At 40.4% G+C, this 15,581-nt stretch overlaps 1 protein-coding gene across 27 annotated transcripts in view; it reads left to right on the top strand.

Annotated features, from left to right (window-relative positions):
- Positions 1 to 15,581, top strand: part of FAM184A (family with sequence similarity 184 member A) — a 161,102-nt gene that overhangs the window by 21,717 nt on the left and 123,804 nt on the right. The window contains exon 2 of one of the 27 annotated variants that reach the window (XM_065588415.1): positions 1,750 to 1,791. The exons of the other annotated variants lie outside the window; for them this stretch is intronic. The gene's annotated coding sequence lies outside the window, so the exon portion shown is untranslated. The remainder of the gene's footprint in view (positions 1 to 1,749; positions 1,792 to 15,581) is intronic. 27 annotated transcript variants of the gene reach the window in all.

The raw sequence follows: 15,581 nt of genomic DNA, 5'->3' as shown, positions 1-15,581 counted from the left end.
CTGGCAAGAGCAGTCCTTCAAAACCTCATATTGGGCTTTCTCTCTGGTTTCAAGTTCATCACACTCTGCACAGAATGAGAGCATTCATGAAAAGTGTAGTCCATTGTTTATACAATTTGGGAGTCTTTGATTTGGCTTTTTCGAGAGCAGGTAATCAGTAGACAATGAGTTTCTCTCCCCAGTGCATTGCTTCAGAAGGATGGGCTCAGAGGTGGGTCGTTCACATGCCCATCACTCAAGTATTTCCTAGGAATTCCACTTCACACATTTTGTTCCAAAAATCTTTTGAAGTTACTGGATCCGAAGAAGTGGGCTGTAGTCCACGAAAGCTTATGCTCTAATAAATTTGTTAGTCTCTAAGGTGCCACAAGTACTCCTGTTCTTTTTGCGGATACAGACTAACAAGGCTGCTACGCTGAAACCTGAAATTTGAAGTTACTAATACTTCCAAGAAATTGCATTAGTAAGGGCACGCCTTCACTGGCCATGTTAAGCACTTTAACACGGCTTGTGTAGTCGCGGCACAGTGCTGGGAGAAAAACCCCACCTCTTTAAAAAACAAACAAACAAAAAAAACCACCTCCACAAGGGACGTAGCTACCAGTGCTGGTGCACTGTCTATACTGGCACATTACAGCGCTGAAACTTGCAGTACTTAGGGACAGTGTTTTTTTTCACACCCCGAGCGAGAAAGTTGCAGCGCTGTAAAATGCCAGTGTAGACAAGTTCTTAGTCTAGAGAAGTTACATACAGTTTAATTTTTAGTACAATGGATCCCAGAGATATTAAATTTAGGGTTTTGTCTATGACTTGGTAAGAAATTGCCATAATTGTCGCAGTGTTAACATAGGTGGTCCTAATTTCAAATTTAATTTTTAAAAGGTGAGTTTTTAATAATAAATCTGTTTGATTTAAATTAAATACATCTGATTTTTAAAATCCATTTTTATCCACAAATAAATTGAGAAACTGTTTTTAAATTTTGTAGAAGACTGATTGCTGTAGCAGAATCTACATTGTGTGACATGAATTACAAAATTTTGAGATTATTCTTGGAATTTTTTTAAACCGTGTTTGTTTGTTTTTTTTGTTTTTTTGCGTGTGTGATTTGTTTTGATTGTGTTAAATAATTCTCAATATATAGTCCTGAATATTGTAGCATGCACTGCTACAATACACAGGACTATATATGGAGAATTTTAAAGACAATCAAAACAAATGGAGGTAGCAGGAGCACTTTAAAATTGTCTTGTTACTGGTGGAAGTGGAGAATTTAATAGAACTAATATATCAAGGAATGAAATGAAACTTGTCAGTTCAATTCAGAATACGACATGAGTAAACCTAAAATGTCAAGTTACACAAATATAAAACAGAGACTTGCACAGCATAGACCTCTGTAAATTCCTCAAGGCAATAAACCTTAATCAAGCTAAGAATATTTTCTCTAATGTCACCTCACTCATAATTGTGCAGTAACAATTCTGCCTTTCTTATAATTGCACATCTGCAAAATTGTCTCTTTTTACTAAATTAGTTTTGCTTTTGAATATGATTCCTGCCTTTTAATTTTCACTACTGAATAATCAAAAATCTCTTGCTCCTCAACAGAATTTTAAAAATTGAGGAAGGGTAACAGACTGAATAACTTATAAATGTCTTTCTACTGATCTGTGTCCCTTCCCCCATCATGTTGGCTATAAAAGATATTTCCTTTCTCCCTTCTTTTTATTGTTTGTATGATTGTAGTGCCTAGGAACTTCGTCATGGACCCGGAGCTCATTGAATTAGGTACTGTACAAACACTGAACAAAAAGACAGACCTTGAAAAAGTGATGTTAATAATATGTGCCAATGTAGTACTTCTGAGAGTGTTACAGATTTATATTAACATTAAGTAACAAAACAATGTTTTGATTCTTGCGGTTATTTCATTGGAGTGAAAGCTGTGAATACTGTACAACTACTGATATATGAATTTATACCTAGATCCTGCAATTTGAAATGTGTGTTAATCTACAGGTCTCTATCATGTAAGGTAATGGGAAATTTTCCCAGTGGACCACCACATCCTGTCCTACCTTTTTTTTGTCTATAAACGTAATGCTCAGCCTGAGGTGGAACTCTGATTGGAGAGCAGTGTGATATGAGCAGAAGTGACTGAGCCACCTGAAGGCCTTCTTAAAAAAAAAAAAAGAATTCTTTTGAGATTATGGGAGCAAAGCCATATTAAAAAGAGCAGAAGCTTAGTGATCAGTCCTTAGTTTGAACTTCAATTGCATTCTTGATAAAATGTGGGTAAATGCCTATGAAAAAGAGAGGATAAGGTTACTTACAGGGTAGTGTGGTGCCTCATAAAATATTTTAGCACTATTATCTCTATTTAAAGACCACAGACAGACTTTTTTTTACTGTTTCCTTTAAGGAAGAAACATGGATATACACCTCTACCCCAATATAACACTGTTCTCGGGAGCCAAAAAATCTTACCGCGTTATAGGTGAAACAGCGTTCTATCGAACTTGCTTTGATCTGCCGGAGGGCACAACCTTGCCCCTCCTCCCTCCCCCCGGAGCACTGCTTTACCGCGTTATGTTCGAATTCGTGTTATCGGGTCGCGTTATATCAGGGTAGAGGTGTAGTAAGATTGACTCTGTTTTTCTGCTCATCATTTGGTTGCAGATCCCAAAATGGTAGCACAACAATACACCCTTAGAAATTATTAACAGCATATTAATACTTCCACAATGTTTTGGTTTTCAGGATTTTCCACAAAATTTTAAGGAACAATGGGGCCAAGTCAAGAAACTATCTCAATGTGTACCTCCAATATGGGAGAAGTGTGGGAAAACTTAAATATGTTTTAAAGGGATACTTCTCTTATTTTGAATGTCTCATTTTTGAAAATTCCATTTTCTGATAAATATCCTGTAGTGTCCTGAATTTAAAAAAATGAAATCCTTAATTATTTTTAAGACTTTTCTCTTATAGTTCTATCACTCACGTGGAGGGGGCTCGCAAGGACTTAGGCAAACCCCTTTCACATAACTTCATATCCACAAAGGAGAAATTTGGCACCTTTAAGTTTCCCCCCTATTTCCTTACAAACATAGATTTGAAAATATCTTCCAACCCTAGTAATTTATTTATATCTGCCACTGATTTCCACATCTGCCATTAGGTTCTAGGAGATACTTAACGATATCTGTTTACCAAATATTTTAGGGTACAAGACAGTTTATTTGGAATGTAACTAAAGAATAAACTTGCTTACTCTCTCTTCAAAATCCTTAGGCCAGCCTATGCACAGTGATGTAATGATGGCGGAAAGACTTTAGTTGTGTTCAAGGTGTGGATGGGGAAATTGTTCTGTAGGCCTGATTAAAAAATTAAGGATGGCTATGCTTATTTAAAATTTTCAGACCTCCCTGAGGCAGGGACTTAGCCAGCTATACTTGTTAGGGTGCTCCAAGAGTACACCTGCTATTTTTTGGGTAGCTACTTCAGTGGCAACTCCTTACTTGTGTGCCTTGAGAGCTTCCAAGAGCACATAGGGTTCACACCTTTTACAGCCTGCTACCCCATCCTTCATGCCAGTGCACAAGGAGAAAGAGAGGACAGGTTGTTGCTGCAGTGAGTGGGAATCCTGCTCTATGCCGATTTCTCCAGATAGTTCCTACCTGCTCATCTTCATGCATGAGATTGAAAGTCAAGTACTGGGAGGGCCCAGGCCATTCTCCCCACAACTCCACTGTCCCCCAAAACCAGCTTGGGAAGATTGTTAGAAGACTCACGCAATCATCTCAAATATCAAAGTATCATTCTGCAATCCAGTCACCCCAGCCTGTCACTAGAGAGGGAACCACTCACCATCCCACAGCCATAAGCTGCAATATGATCCCTCTTCCACCACTGCTGCTAGTAGAGGCTGCAGGATACCTGCTTGCTGCTGCCATCACCAGTGCCTCTACTATGAGGAAAAGCTGATAAGTATGTTAATGACATAAAACTCCATGAACTTCTGGGAAAGGGGAATCAAGGGAGATAAAGATGGGTAGGAGCAAAAGATTGATGCTAGTGGCAATGGAAAAAATATTAAGATGAATTTTTCAGGGGTCAGTTGGAGGGTATTCCATCAAGGGAGCATCACCTGTATCACTGATTATAGTGGACACTTTTTGATGGTCTTCTTGCTGAAATTTTGGTAGCAGTTAGTTGTTTTTTTAAGGCTCAGTATCAGGGGAGAGATTTACATAATGAATAACTGATTACAAGTTAAACTGACTACACAAATGCTGTCAAATCAATAAAATAAACTAAAAGGAGGGGGAAGGCAATTTCCCCCACTGATTTATTTTAGTTATAGTTAGTGTTAGGTGTTACTTGGATGTACATCTTCTGACAGAAGTGTGATTTTTCAAGTTGATAGTATCACGGAAATTTTTTACTTTGATTTTACTGTAGACTAAGTTAACAAGGGCAAAGATGCTGTTAGGGAAAATGCTTTATTTAATTTTCCGTCCTTTTAATATTCCATTTATCTTTTAGGACTTTTGGCACAACATTAATCTCTCTTTCAATGTGTGGCAGGCTAATATTTGGCATACTAGCTTTGGTCTCCAGTATGATCTTTTCAAACAAAGTGGTTTTTTTTCTGGACTTGACTACAATAATTTAACTTAATTTTTATAAAACATGCACTTTCCTGCACAGTAAGAGAAATTTAAAAATAATGGTCACCCAGGATGATAAGATAACCTTTGTTACCTTTCACTAGCTGTTTGAAATCTTTAAAAAGTTGCTGTGGAGTTAAACCTGGAGGTGGGAGTAGAAGGATAGAAGAGTAAAAATGTGACTGCAATTTTTTTCAAACTTTGAGTGGTAAGGGATATAGTGAAGTTACAAGTGGTGCCAATTAAGTATGTGAAATACTTTTGAAGGACAAATTAAAAAATCATGTTGAGATTTACAGCCTCAAGCAGTTTCAGTTGACTCACTCTGATGTTTAATCAGATTTATTTTATAATCTAGTACAGATTACTACAAAAATTTCACCATTAAGAAATATTTCTCTGATTCTTAGGAACAGCAGAACATTTATAGTACAGATGTGATTATGTCAGTGACTTAGCTTAGTAAGTAATTTCCATAGTGCTGTAAATGTCTGGCTGATTTTTCTTTTGTATTAAGAAAATGTAGGCAGAAAGATGAAGATTTGTTTCACTAGCTACTTTACCAAATTGAAGAAAAATTACCTTAAGGTAAATCAGAATTAGCTTGAGTTACAGCAAACAAGTGGCTTTATTTAATAATAATAATAATAATAATAAAAAAAAAGCGGAGTTTAATGCTTGGAAGTAGACATACTTGTTACATGGAGCACCTACCTCTTTTTCCCCTTCGTGCTTCTGGCTATAACTTCACAAGTTAAGAATCCACAGCTCCAGCTCTCCACACAGACAGAGAACATTGTGGGAACCTATTACTTTTCTAGCAATAAACAATCTTTTGTGAGTGTGCGATTACATTCTATATCTATATATGAAATAAAAAATATGCTATTTTAAACTGAGACTTGCTACTCATGATTTGTAGCTTTTTCTGGTAGCATTTTGCAGTGTATTAAGCTGAAATGCACAAAGGTGCTTTTAGGGCGCAGTAAGTGTCCTCACGGGGAATTAGTGCAGAGTAGATTGTATGCTGTACACCTTAGCTTGCTGACACTAACTTCCTGAGTAGACCTGCCCTCAGAAGCAATCTGAAAAATGTGGTGATACCTCTTCTGGTCAGTATTTACCACTACTGGAGAAATACCAGATTAATCAACTGTGATCATTGTCACCAATGTAAATATCATTCCAGATCATGTATTTAAGAAGTTGAGGTTGGGAGGGAAAAAAAAAGTAAAATATCATAGGCTGCAAGTACCTAAAGCAGTTTGGTATGGGATTTACCTTTGACTTTCTGAAACCTTTATTGACTTGTTCGTAATGCTGTGTTGATCAGAACTCCAATAATCTAGCATTATTTTTTTTAAATCATCTATTTTATCCCCCAGTAAACAATACAGCCTGGGAAACTTTTAAGAAACATGTTTTATCAGGACAGTAATATGAATTTAGGAGAGTTGATCAGTATTAAAGAATGTTTATAGTTTGACTACTTTGCTAGAATTGTGAGTACTGTGAATTACTTTAAAAATGAATGTTCATGCTCAGATGGACTTTAAGAACATTTGAATAAAAGTTGTTTAGGTAAATATAAATTTAAATAAATTTTGAAGTTCACGTCTGCAACATCTACATGGAGGAGTTACAGTGCAACACTCTGGTGCATGCTACAATGTATATTCTCATAGTTCAAACTGCGAGGCAGAGTAGACATGTCCATGGTTTTGTTATAATGTATTTAAAATGTTATACATCTGTTATTCAGTGATCTAAAGATAATTGGTCAAATTGTCTACCCCCCTCCACCTTTTTGCTGCCTCTCAACCATCCCTACAAATGTTTGTGAGGCTTTATTGACCAAACAGTCATTTCTGTGGGCTTCATTTTTCCTTTGTCCAGCATTCCCATCTGCTGTTAGTTTTTAGATTGTGGTTCCCATTTTAGAGGCTTGCTGATTCCATGGGTGATATTTTGTCAGGAGATGGTTTTTTGTCATACAGAATTGATTTTTTTTTTTTTTAAATCATCAACTTTTATCCAGTGTCAGATTTTTAAGTTTAAACTGGATTTTATTTATTTTTGTTCTTAAGAATAACCCGATTTAAATTTGAAATGGACAACTATATTTCCTATATCTAGTAAAATTTAAATTAAATAAAAAAAATTAAGCAGGACATATTTGTTGCTGAAGTTTTAAAGAAGTCAAACCACTGAGCTGGTGACTAAGCACCTGAAACCGGAGTTTCAGTGAGAATGTTTTCTTCATTTTAAGTATCAGAGGGGTAGCCGTGTTAGTCTGAATCTGTAAAAAGCAACAGAGGGTCCTGTGGCACCTTTGAGACTAACAGAAGTACTGGGAGCATAAGCTTTCGTGGGTAAGAACCTCACTTCTTGCATCTGAAGAAGTGAGGTTCTTACCCACGAAAGCTTATGCTTCCAGTACTTCTGTTAGTCTCAAAGGTGCCACAGGACCCTCTGTTGCTTTCTTCATTTTAGTTTATTCAGCTTGTTCAATTTAACAACTAGTTCATTCAGAGTTGAGAAACCAATTGGGAGTTGATAAAGCAGCCAGGCTTGTTTTCCTCTTCCAATCTAAGAATTAAAAACTAGGTGTGAGAGGATGATATCTACTTGTTATAAAATCTTGAAGGACTTGGTGACCAGAAGTAACTATATTCAGTAACTATAAATACTATTTCCTTTGTTTAATAAATGTTAGTTTTAAATGCAAAACATGTTTCGATACACTTTTTTGTTATGTATCCAGCACATTTAAAGTAGTCATCTGTAACTAATGAAAAAAAATGCTGTTTTTGCACATTTTAAATTGAATTCCAGTTTCTATCCTGATAAATCTTGACACAAATCACAAATAAAAAATGAATCATCCAGTAAATAAAAATGCATCATTCACTATTTTCTAATATAAAAATAAAAATTGAGAATCTGAATAAATCTGTTATATAATTGCTTAAATAAATGTGTATATAATATATCCTCCTAGTTTACAAAAAGAATTACCAAATTTTGTGTAAAAGCTATATTTAGTTAAAACATATTTATTCTCAGTGGTTACAGTCTCTAAGAATTGACTTTACTGTTTAGTTATTTTACTAAAGAACAAATTCAAAACAGAATTAAAATAGATTTAAATCAAGGTTTCCTGCCTGGTGATTTTAAATCATAATTAAAATTGGTGAATTAAATCAATCTATGCTGCTGTCATATGATTGTTAGATTCCATTTTTTTGTCATTGTCGCTCCCTAACTCGCTTATTCAGGTTTATTATTATTATTAACATCAGTACACTTTGCACTTTTGTATCTAGCATTCTTCTGGAAATTATTATATGCTCCCTTAAATTGTTTTTGCTGGCTGTATTTGGACCCAAACAATTTACAGAACTCTGTCATTAAGGAAAGGATGTGTTGGCACATTCAGAATTCAGTTATACAGTTCATGTATCTTTTTTGTGTGTGTTTGTTTTCTTATTTTGCTTAATTGACTTTGCATTACAGTTTCCATTCCAACCCTTGTGAGTCATGGTATAATCCTCTCTACTGCAGAAAGATGAAGAGGCACATGGTTTGGTTTGGGGCAAACTATTTCTGCACTCTCCTAAATTGATTTGGTACATACAGTTGTTTGTTTTTCATTTGTCTTCCATAGCATCTACCTGTTGCAACTCTTTTCCAAGAGAAGTCATGGTCCTTGCTTCAAAGATATTACAGTCTAACGTCCAGTAAGCATGAGAGGTCTATTTGAAGTCCATAAAACTTAGACAAACACTTAAACATGTTTAACTTTTAGGCCTTTATCCTACAAATAGACAAAGGGAAGGAGAAGGGGATGTAAGTAAAGCAGTCATGATGATAGTTGTCCATATTAGACTGTAAGGTATTTTTAATAAAGGAAATAGATTATCTTCGATTACCCACTGCCTTATCATAATCAGCCAGTTAGTTTCTTGTAGAAACTACAATTTAGTCTTTGAGGTGAATTTTGACTGGCTTTGAAGGAAGATTTGTACTGCTGGCAGCAGCTAAAAGTATGAATAGTAGGGAGGGAAAAGAGGGTTCTGTTAGTATAATATTTCTATTTAGTGCCCATCACCTGTGATATTTAAATGCACAATATCAAGGAGGATAAAAGCACAGGTATAGTAATTTCTAATTTACTAATTCATAAAACAGATTGTTCTCAGGGGTATCACAAAACTTACATACCGGTCATAGTGGGTTCAGTATAGATGTTCAGCAGGAAGTATCTGCAAAGGGCTGATTTGGGGGGAGCAGCAGAAAACGAAAATTCTGGCTTTAACATTTTTCAGAAAGTGTGTTGAACTGTAGGTAGAAACAGAAGATTGATCGTGCCCTTGGCTTGAATGAATCCTAATAAATTCCTTTGATAACATTGCCTTGTAAATATTTCATGTTAAATAGAAAAAGTGAATCCATTGCTAGCAGTGTATTTGGTTTAGGTTTGTTTTTATAATGTAACCAAGAACAACAATTCAGTATCTTCTTTCGCACTGGAGCTTAAAATTAAAAAAAAAAGAGAGAAAACAATCTTTTAGGCAGAGGAAGTAGTGTGCATAAAGACCAAACTGAAAAGTATAGGAAATTCTGTAATTTTTTTTCAAAATGAGGTTTCAAATTAAATGTATTCTCACCCTGACGATGTAATGGAGACTAAAACTCTGGAGTATTATCTTTTCATATTGCTAAGAAAAGAGTTTTAAGCACATTCACGGTATGAAGGGCCAGAATTTACAGAACAGCATCTGTGCGCATACAGTGCGGCACGAAGGCAGATTCTTCTCTGCATGATAGTTATTTTCAGAGAACTAACTGCATACTTAGGCAAACTGAAAATTTCTTCAGATAAGAATTGTGGGCATATACAGATTTTGACTGTACACACAAACACAATTTTTTAAGGGGGGCTCTTAGATTCAACTATACAGTTTCCTTCTCCCTTTCAAAAATTCTACATGCACATGTCTGTTTGGTTACAACACTGTGTGTGTACACACACATATTTGTTTCTAAAAAGACTCTTGAAAATTTTACCCAAAATGTGTCATTTGTCTTGTTTAGTTTCTTTTACCAATAGTGCACGAACAACAAAATGTAATGTTATGAAACATACTCTGTGTTACAGCATAACTGACTCTACATGCCAAACACACTAAGATTGGATTTATAAGAACTAAACCAGTAATCACTGACATTTTTCTACAAGTTTCTTATTGGCAAATAACTAGTGAAGTGTTTATTTTCCAATATTGCTATTTTTGTGTGATCGGGGGAGGCTGGGGAATTTTACAGATATCTATGGAACAGTTTTGCATTATAGATTTAGAACTTTTTTTGGTTGATATTAATTATTTCCTGGAGCCTCCCAGGGCCGCTCCCCAGTATGCTATAAAAACTCCAGGGCCCAGTTGGGGTGGAGCCAGTTCAGGGCTCCTAGGGTTACCATATCTCATAAATAAAAAAAGAGGACCCTCGACGGGCCATGGCCCCGCCCATTTCCCCACCCCCTAGCCCCGCCCCAACTCCGCCCCTTCCCCCACCCTAACTCCGCCCCCTCCCACTCCCAGCCAGGGGGAAAGGGCTGCCCCAGTGCTACCAGCATCACGGTTTCCCGGGCAGCCCCCAGACCCTGCGCCCCCAGCCGGCGCTTCCCCAGCGCAGCTGGAGCCCGGGAGGGGAAGCGCCCAGCCGGGGGCGCAGGGTCTGGAGGCTGCCCAGCAAACCGTGAAGCCGGTAGCGCTCGGGCTTTGGGCAGCCCCTATGCCTCCGGACCCTGTGCCCCCAGCCGGGCACTTCCCCTCCGGGGCTCCGGCGGCTCTGCGTAACTTACACTGTATAAGTTACACAGAGCTGAAGAGGAGCAGAGCCCCCGCAGCTGGAGGCTCTGCTCCTCTTAGGCTCTGTTTAAGAGCCGGGCTGCCCCAGCGCTACCGGCTTTGGGCAGCCCCCGTGCCTCCGGACCCTGCGCCGCCGGAGCCCGGGAGGGGAAGTGCCTGGCTGGGGGCACAGGGTCCGGAGGCAAGGGGGCTGCCCGAAGCCGGTAGCTCTCGGGCAGCCCGGTTCTTAAACAGAGCCTCCAGCGGCTGAGCCCCGGCGGCTGGAGGCTTTTCTCCTCTTTGGCTCTGTGTAACTGACACTGTGTCAGTTACACAGAGCCCCGGCGGCTGGAGGCTCCAGCGGCTGGAGGCTCCAGCCGCCCCGGCTCTGTTTAAGAGCCGGGCTGCCCAAGCGCTACCGGCTTCGGGCAGCCCCCGTGCCTCCAGACCCTGCGCCCCCAGCCGGGCACTTCCCCTCCCGGGCTCCGGCGGCGCAGGGTCTGGAGGCACGGGGCTGCCCGAAGCCGGTAGCGTTCAGGCAGCCCGGCTCTTAAACAGAGCCGCCATTTTCCCGGACATGTTCGGTTTTTTGGCAATTCCCCCCGGACGGGGGTTTGACTGCCGAAAAACCGGACATGTCCGGGAAAAAGAGGACGTATGGTAACCCTAAGGGCTCCAGGCTTCAGCCGTTGGTCTCGGAGCGGCGGGGAGCTTAGGGCTTCTGCCTTGTGGCAGGGTGGTGGGGCTAGGGGCTTCTGCCCTGCGGGGCAGCAGGGCTCCAGGCTTCAGCTGCAGGGAGGGGGGATTCAGGGCTTTAGCCCCACAGTGGGGCTTGGGGCTTTAAGCCCCGCGGATTTAAAAATATTTACTGGAGCTCTGATCCAGACAGCTCTGGCTGAATTTAGGCCCTGCGTATAATGCATATCTACAAGTACCTTCTTAGGCACTAAGTTAAATTATTATTGTTTAGAGGTGTAGGGAAGGATTTAAAAAAAAAAAAGTTACTGACTTTCATTCTAACCAGAAAAAGCTTAAAGAAGGGGTTGAGGTGTAACTTTTCATTTCAGATACAGCAGTTGGCCACAGAGTAACACTAGTTTACTCCAGAACTGCTAATTGAAGAGTACTTTCATCAGTAGATTTGCACTTTAAAATATTAATTTTTTAATTTATCAAATGTTTTTTTTTAAAGGAGAGAGCCTTTAGTTCAATTTGTTTTACAACTGTAGGCCTGGCTTGACGTAAGTAGATATGGATGAGGCTTCATTTCTTGGGAGTTAGGATTAGGGAGGTTAGTGGATCAGCAGGCTGGAAACAAAATGTCAGTGCTAACTAAAATAGGTAAATGGATCAGTAAGCTAAGAGACAGAATGTCTCTAGTAGCTAAGATAAGGGGGGGGGGGAAACACCCAGGGAATCATTTACGATGGACAAGTTAACAGTAGGCAAAATAAGACTGAAATGTAAGATGAGGTTAAGAATAAGTCATTCATGGACCGTTTGTGGTCAGAACATGCTGTACAGGAATTGATTCCTACAAAGTAACCAAGACAATCCCAAAACCTGTAATGCAATGTTTAGTAAATCCAGTGTCATGTGTAAATGTATATAGAGGAAGTTGTTTTTTGTGTAACTTTGGATGTGTGGTATGCCCTATACCTACCCCCTACATTTGAGTCTGTTCTACTTAGCATAGCGTTGCTGTATGCCAAATAAAGGTACCCGAGTGGTGAAATCTGGAGTCAAACTAAGTTCTTGAAAAACCGTGTGGAAAGACATCTCCGAGGGAATCTTAACAACACTACTAGTGAAAACATGGAAATAGGGAAGGATTTTCTGTGTGGAGTATAACATTACAGAAAAGTTTTTCTCTAGTATCCCATGGGTGCTTCACTTCAGGTGCATATTTGTCCCGCGCACCTTTGGTCAGAGACTTTCATTAGCAATGTCTGTTCAGCCCACACCTGCACTGCAGATACACCTCTACCCCCATATAACACGAATTTGAATATAATGCGGTAAAGCAGTGCTCCAGGGGGGCAGGGCTGTGCACTCTGGCGGATCAAAGCAAGTTCGATATAACGCGATTTCACCTATAACGCGGTAAGATGTTTTGGCTCCCGAGGACAGCGTTATATCTGGGTAGAGGTGTAGTCTCACCCTCACTGAGGCTATATCAGGCTGTGCGGGTAAACTGCCCTCAGGTCCTTCTCCTCCACCTCAGCCTGACACTGTGTCTGCACTGTGCCTCAGCTGCTTGCTGAGTTAATTCTATTTAGTTTAGTTAGTTACTGGCTATTGAAAAATGTTTCCCTTTTCTTTGGGGAAATCCTCCCTGTGAGGGGCATGCCCGGTTCATCAGGGTTTAAATGTTGCCTCATTTTCAGAGAAGCTATCCCAGTCAGTGACAAACATTCTGAATGCATTCACTGCCCAGGAGAGTCCCATGTCCTGCAGAAATGTAACTTCTGTTTAGCCCTCAAATTCAAGGCACAGAAGAACCATGAAATCAAGCTGTGACTATTAAGGAGGGAGCACTCCCTTCGCCCTGCTTCAGAGCCAGGTCAGGAGAACTTCCCCTATACATCAGCCCCTGGAGGTCTGTAGTGCCCTTTCAACCTTAGCACAATACTCTCCTAGAAAGGAAAAAGCCTCAGAAGCCTCATCTGAAGATCCTAAAAGGAGGAGCTCTAATTTCCCTTTTAAGGCACCCACCTCAAAAAATCACTCTCTGACCATGTCAACAACCTCAGAGACTTTGTTTTTGAGGCTTGGTAGTCCATACCATAGCGGCGAAGGGCTCCTCGGGTATCAGCAAAGCAAGAAAATAGCTCAGCTCCAAGAGCACACATAGGACTGAGAAGACTCTGGTACCATCTAGCGGAGATGGTCAGTGCAAACACAGAATATCAATACAGTTTGTCTTAACTCCTCTTCCATTCCTCTTATCGAGCTCTTCAGTTCCATGTAAGACAGCTTCCATCTACATCAGCACTGCCTGTGCAGTGCTCAGAACCATTGGTACTGCAGGGACAAGCATACTGGTCTGTCAGTATCACAATCTCATTCAGTGCCACAAGTCCACTTGGTGCTAAAAGACAAGGCATCAGTGACTGCTGAACCAGAGTCTCCATTGCTGGTAGGTACTGAGCATCTCTCAATATTGAGAACCTCAGTCACTGGACTCTTATTCATCCCCAGTACCATCACCTCCCTTTTCAGTTGTAGAGGAAGAAAAGGATGATGATGGGGGAACTTCCTTCAGTACCACCGATCTCCGTTCAGGGCTCTCCTATGAACCCATATAAAAGACCCCTTTCTCAAAGAGACAGGAAAAATGTCCAGGGACCTCATCACTTCTTGTGGGGGCAACTCTGGATGCCACCCCCTTCCCCTTATGGTCTTCAGTGGTCATATTGGAATCCTATATTGCAGCTTATTGCTGGCAGTTCGGCGGGCCCCGTACCCTCTCCCATCGGGATAATAGGGAGACTCAGGCTTCTCCTCCCCAGCAACAGGAGGAAATGTTTGAGGATCAAGAGACTAGGGCAGATAAAGAAGCTACCTCTCAGACTACCATCACGTCGTCCTCCCCAGATGAGGCAGTAATGCCTTCTTCTCTATCTGTGGCTGATTGATTGATTTTTTGGCAGTTTCAAGACCTCGTTAAACAGATTGCAGACTCTCTACAGATACCTCTTGAGAAGGTCAAAGAATCCCAGTACAAGCTGTTGGATATTTTTCACACTGCAACACCATCCAGAGTTGCACTTCTTATCACCGAGCCTCTGCTGAAACCTGTAAAAACTATTTGGCAAACCCCAGCTACAGTAACATCCATGTGTAAGAGAGACGATGATGATATGTTCCGACCAAGGACTCTGAGTTCCTATTTTCTCTCACTCCATCCTACTCTCTGATGCGGTGAACAAACAAGGCAAACAACACTATCCATCCTGTATGACAGAGACCAGAAGTGTCTGGTCCACCTTGGGAGAAAATCTTACTCATCGGTAAGCCTACAATTCTGCATTATGAATTACCAGGCGCTGATGGCCAAATATAACTTTACAAATTATTCAAAATTTGGCTCCTTTATTCAACATCTTCCTTCAGACCAAAGGGAACAATTTCAGGCTGCCATTGCTGAGGCACAGTTACTGGCTAGGACATCTCTTCAGGAATTGGACATCGATGCTGCAGATAGCACAGCCCATTCCATCGCCACTGCTGTGGAGATGAACTACGCCCCCTGGCTACAGTTATCTGGTTTCCCCAGAGAAGTTCAGAATACAGTAGAGGATCTCTTGTTTGATGAGCTGAAGTTGTTCACAGAGAATACCTATCAGTTATTGAATACTCTTAAAGACTCCAGGGCTACATTGCATTCGTTAAGCATCTGTATTCCTGCTAACAGAAGAAAAGTCAGTAGATCACAAATAGCTCAAAAATCCTCCCCAATGCAATTATCTGGTTTTCAGAGACTGATGCAACCTCCTAGAAAGAGACATAGGTACCAGAGAAAAAGATCCTTCATCTTTGAAACTTTAGTTTTGATGGGATGGTGGTGGGTTTGGACCCTCCCTTCTCTTTATTTTGTCAGCTACAATGATTTGCCCACCTCCCTGCATTTGGGGACTGACTCTTCCAATTCTATATCTCCTCTGACAACTGGGTGCTAGAAATAATATCATTGGGCTACCCTATCCATTCTACCTATCTCCTCCTCATTCCCCTTCTCTGCCCTCTTCAGGGACCCTTCTCATAAATTCCTACTATGACAGAAGATAACCCCCCTTTTTGTTTAGGATCACTAGAGTCAGTCCCTGCTGAGCAAGGAGGAAGGGGCTTCTACTTGAGGCACTTCCTTGTGTCAAAGAAAAATGGAGGGTGGAGACCAAACTTAGACCCAAGACTCATAAACAAATTTATGAGATCTCAAAAGTTCAGAATGGTGACTCTGGCAGCTATAATTCCTTCTACGGATTCAGGGGATTTGTTTTTGGCCCTCGAACTTCAAGATGCATATTTCCATATAGCAATATGCCCATCCCAC

This window comes from Chrysemys picta, chromosome 3, assembly GCF_011386835.1.
Source record: "Chrysemys picta bellii isolate R12L10 chromosome 3, ASM1138683v2, whole genome shotgun sequence".
In the NCBI taxonomy this organism is placed as follows: domain Eukaryota; kingdom Metazoa; phylum Chordata; order Testudines; family Emydidae; genus Chrysemys; species Chrysemys picta.
This window is presented reverse-complemented; position numbering and strand designations above follow the sequence as displayed.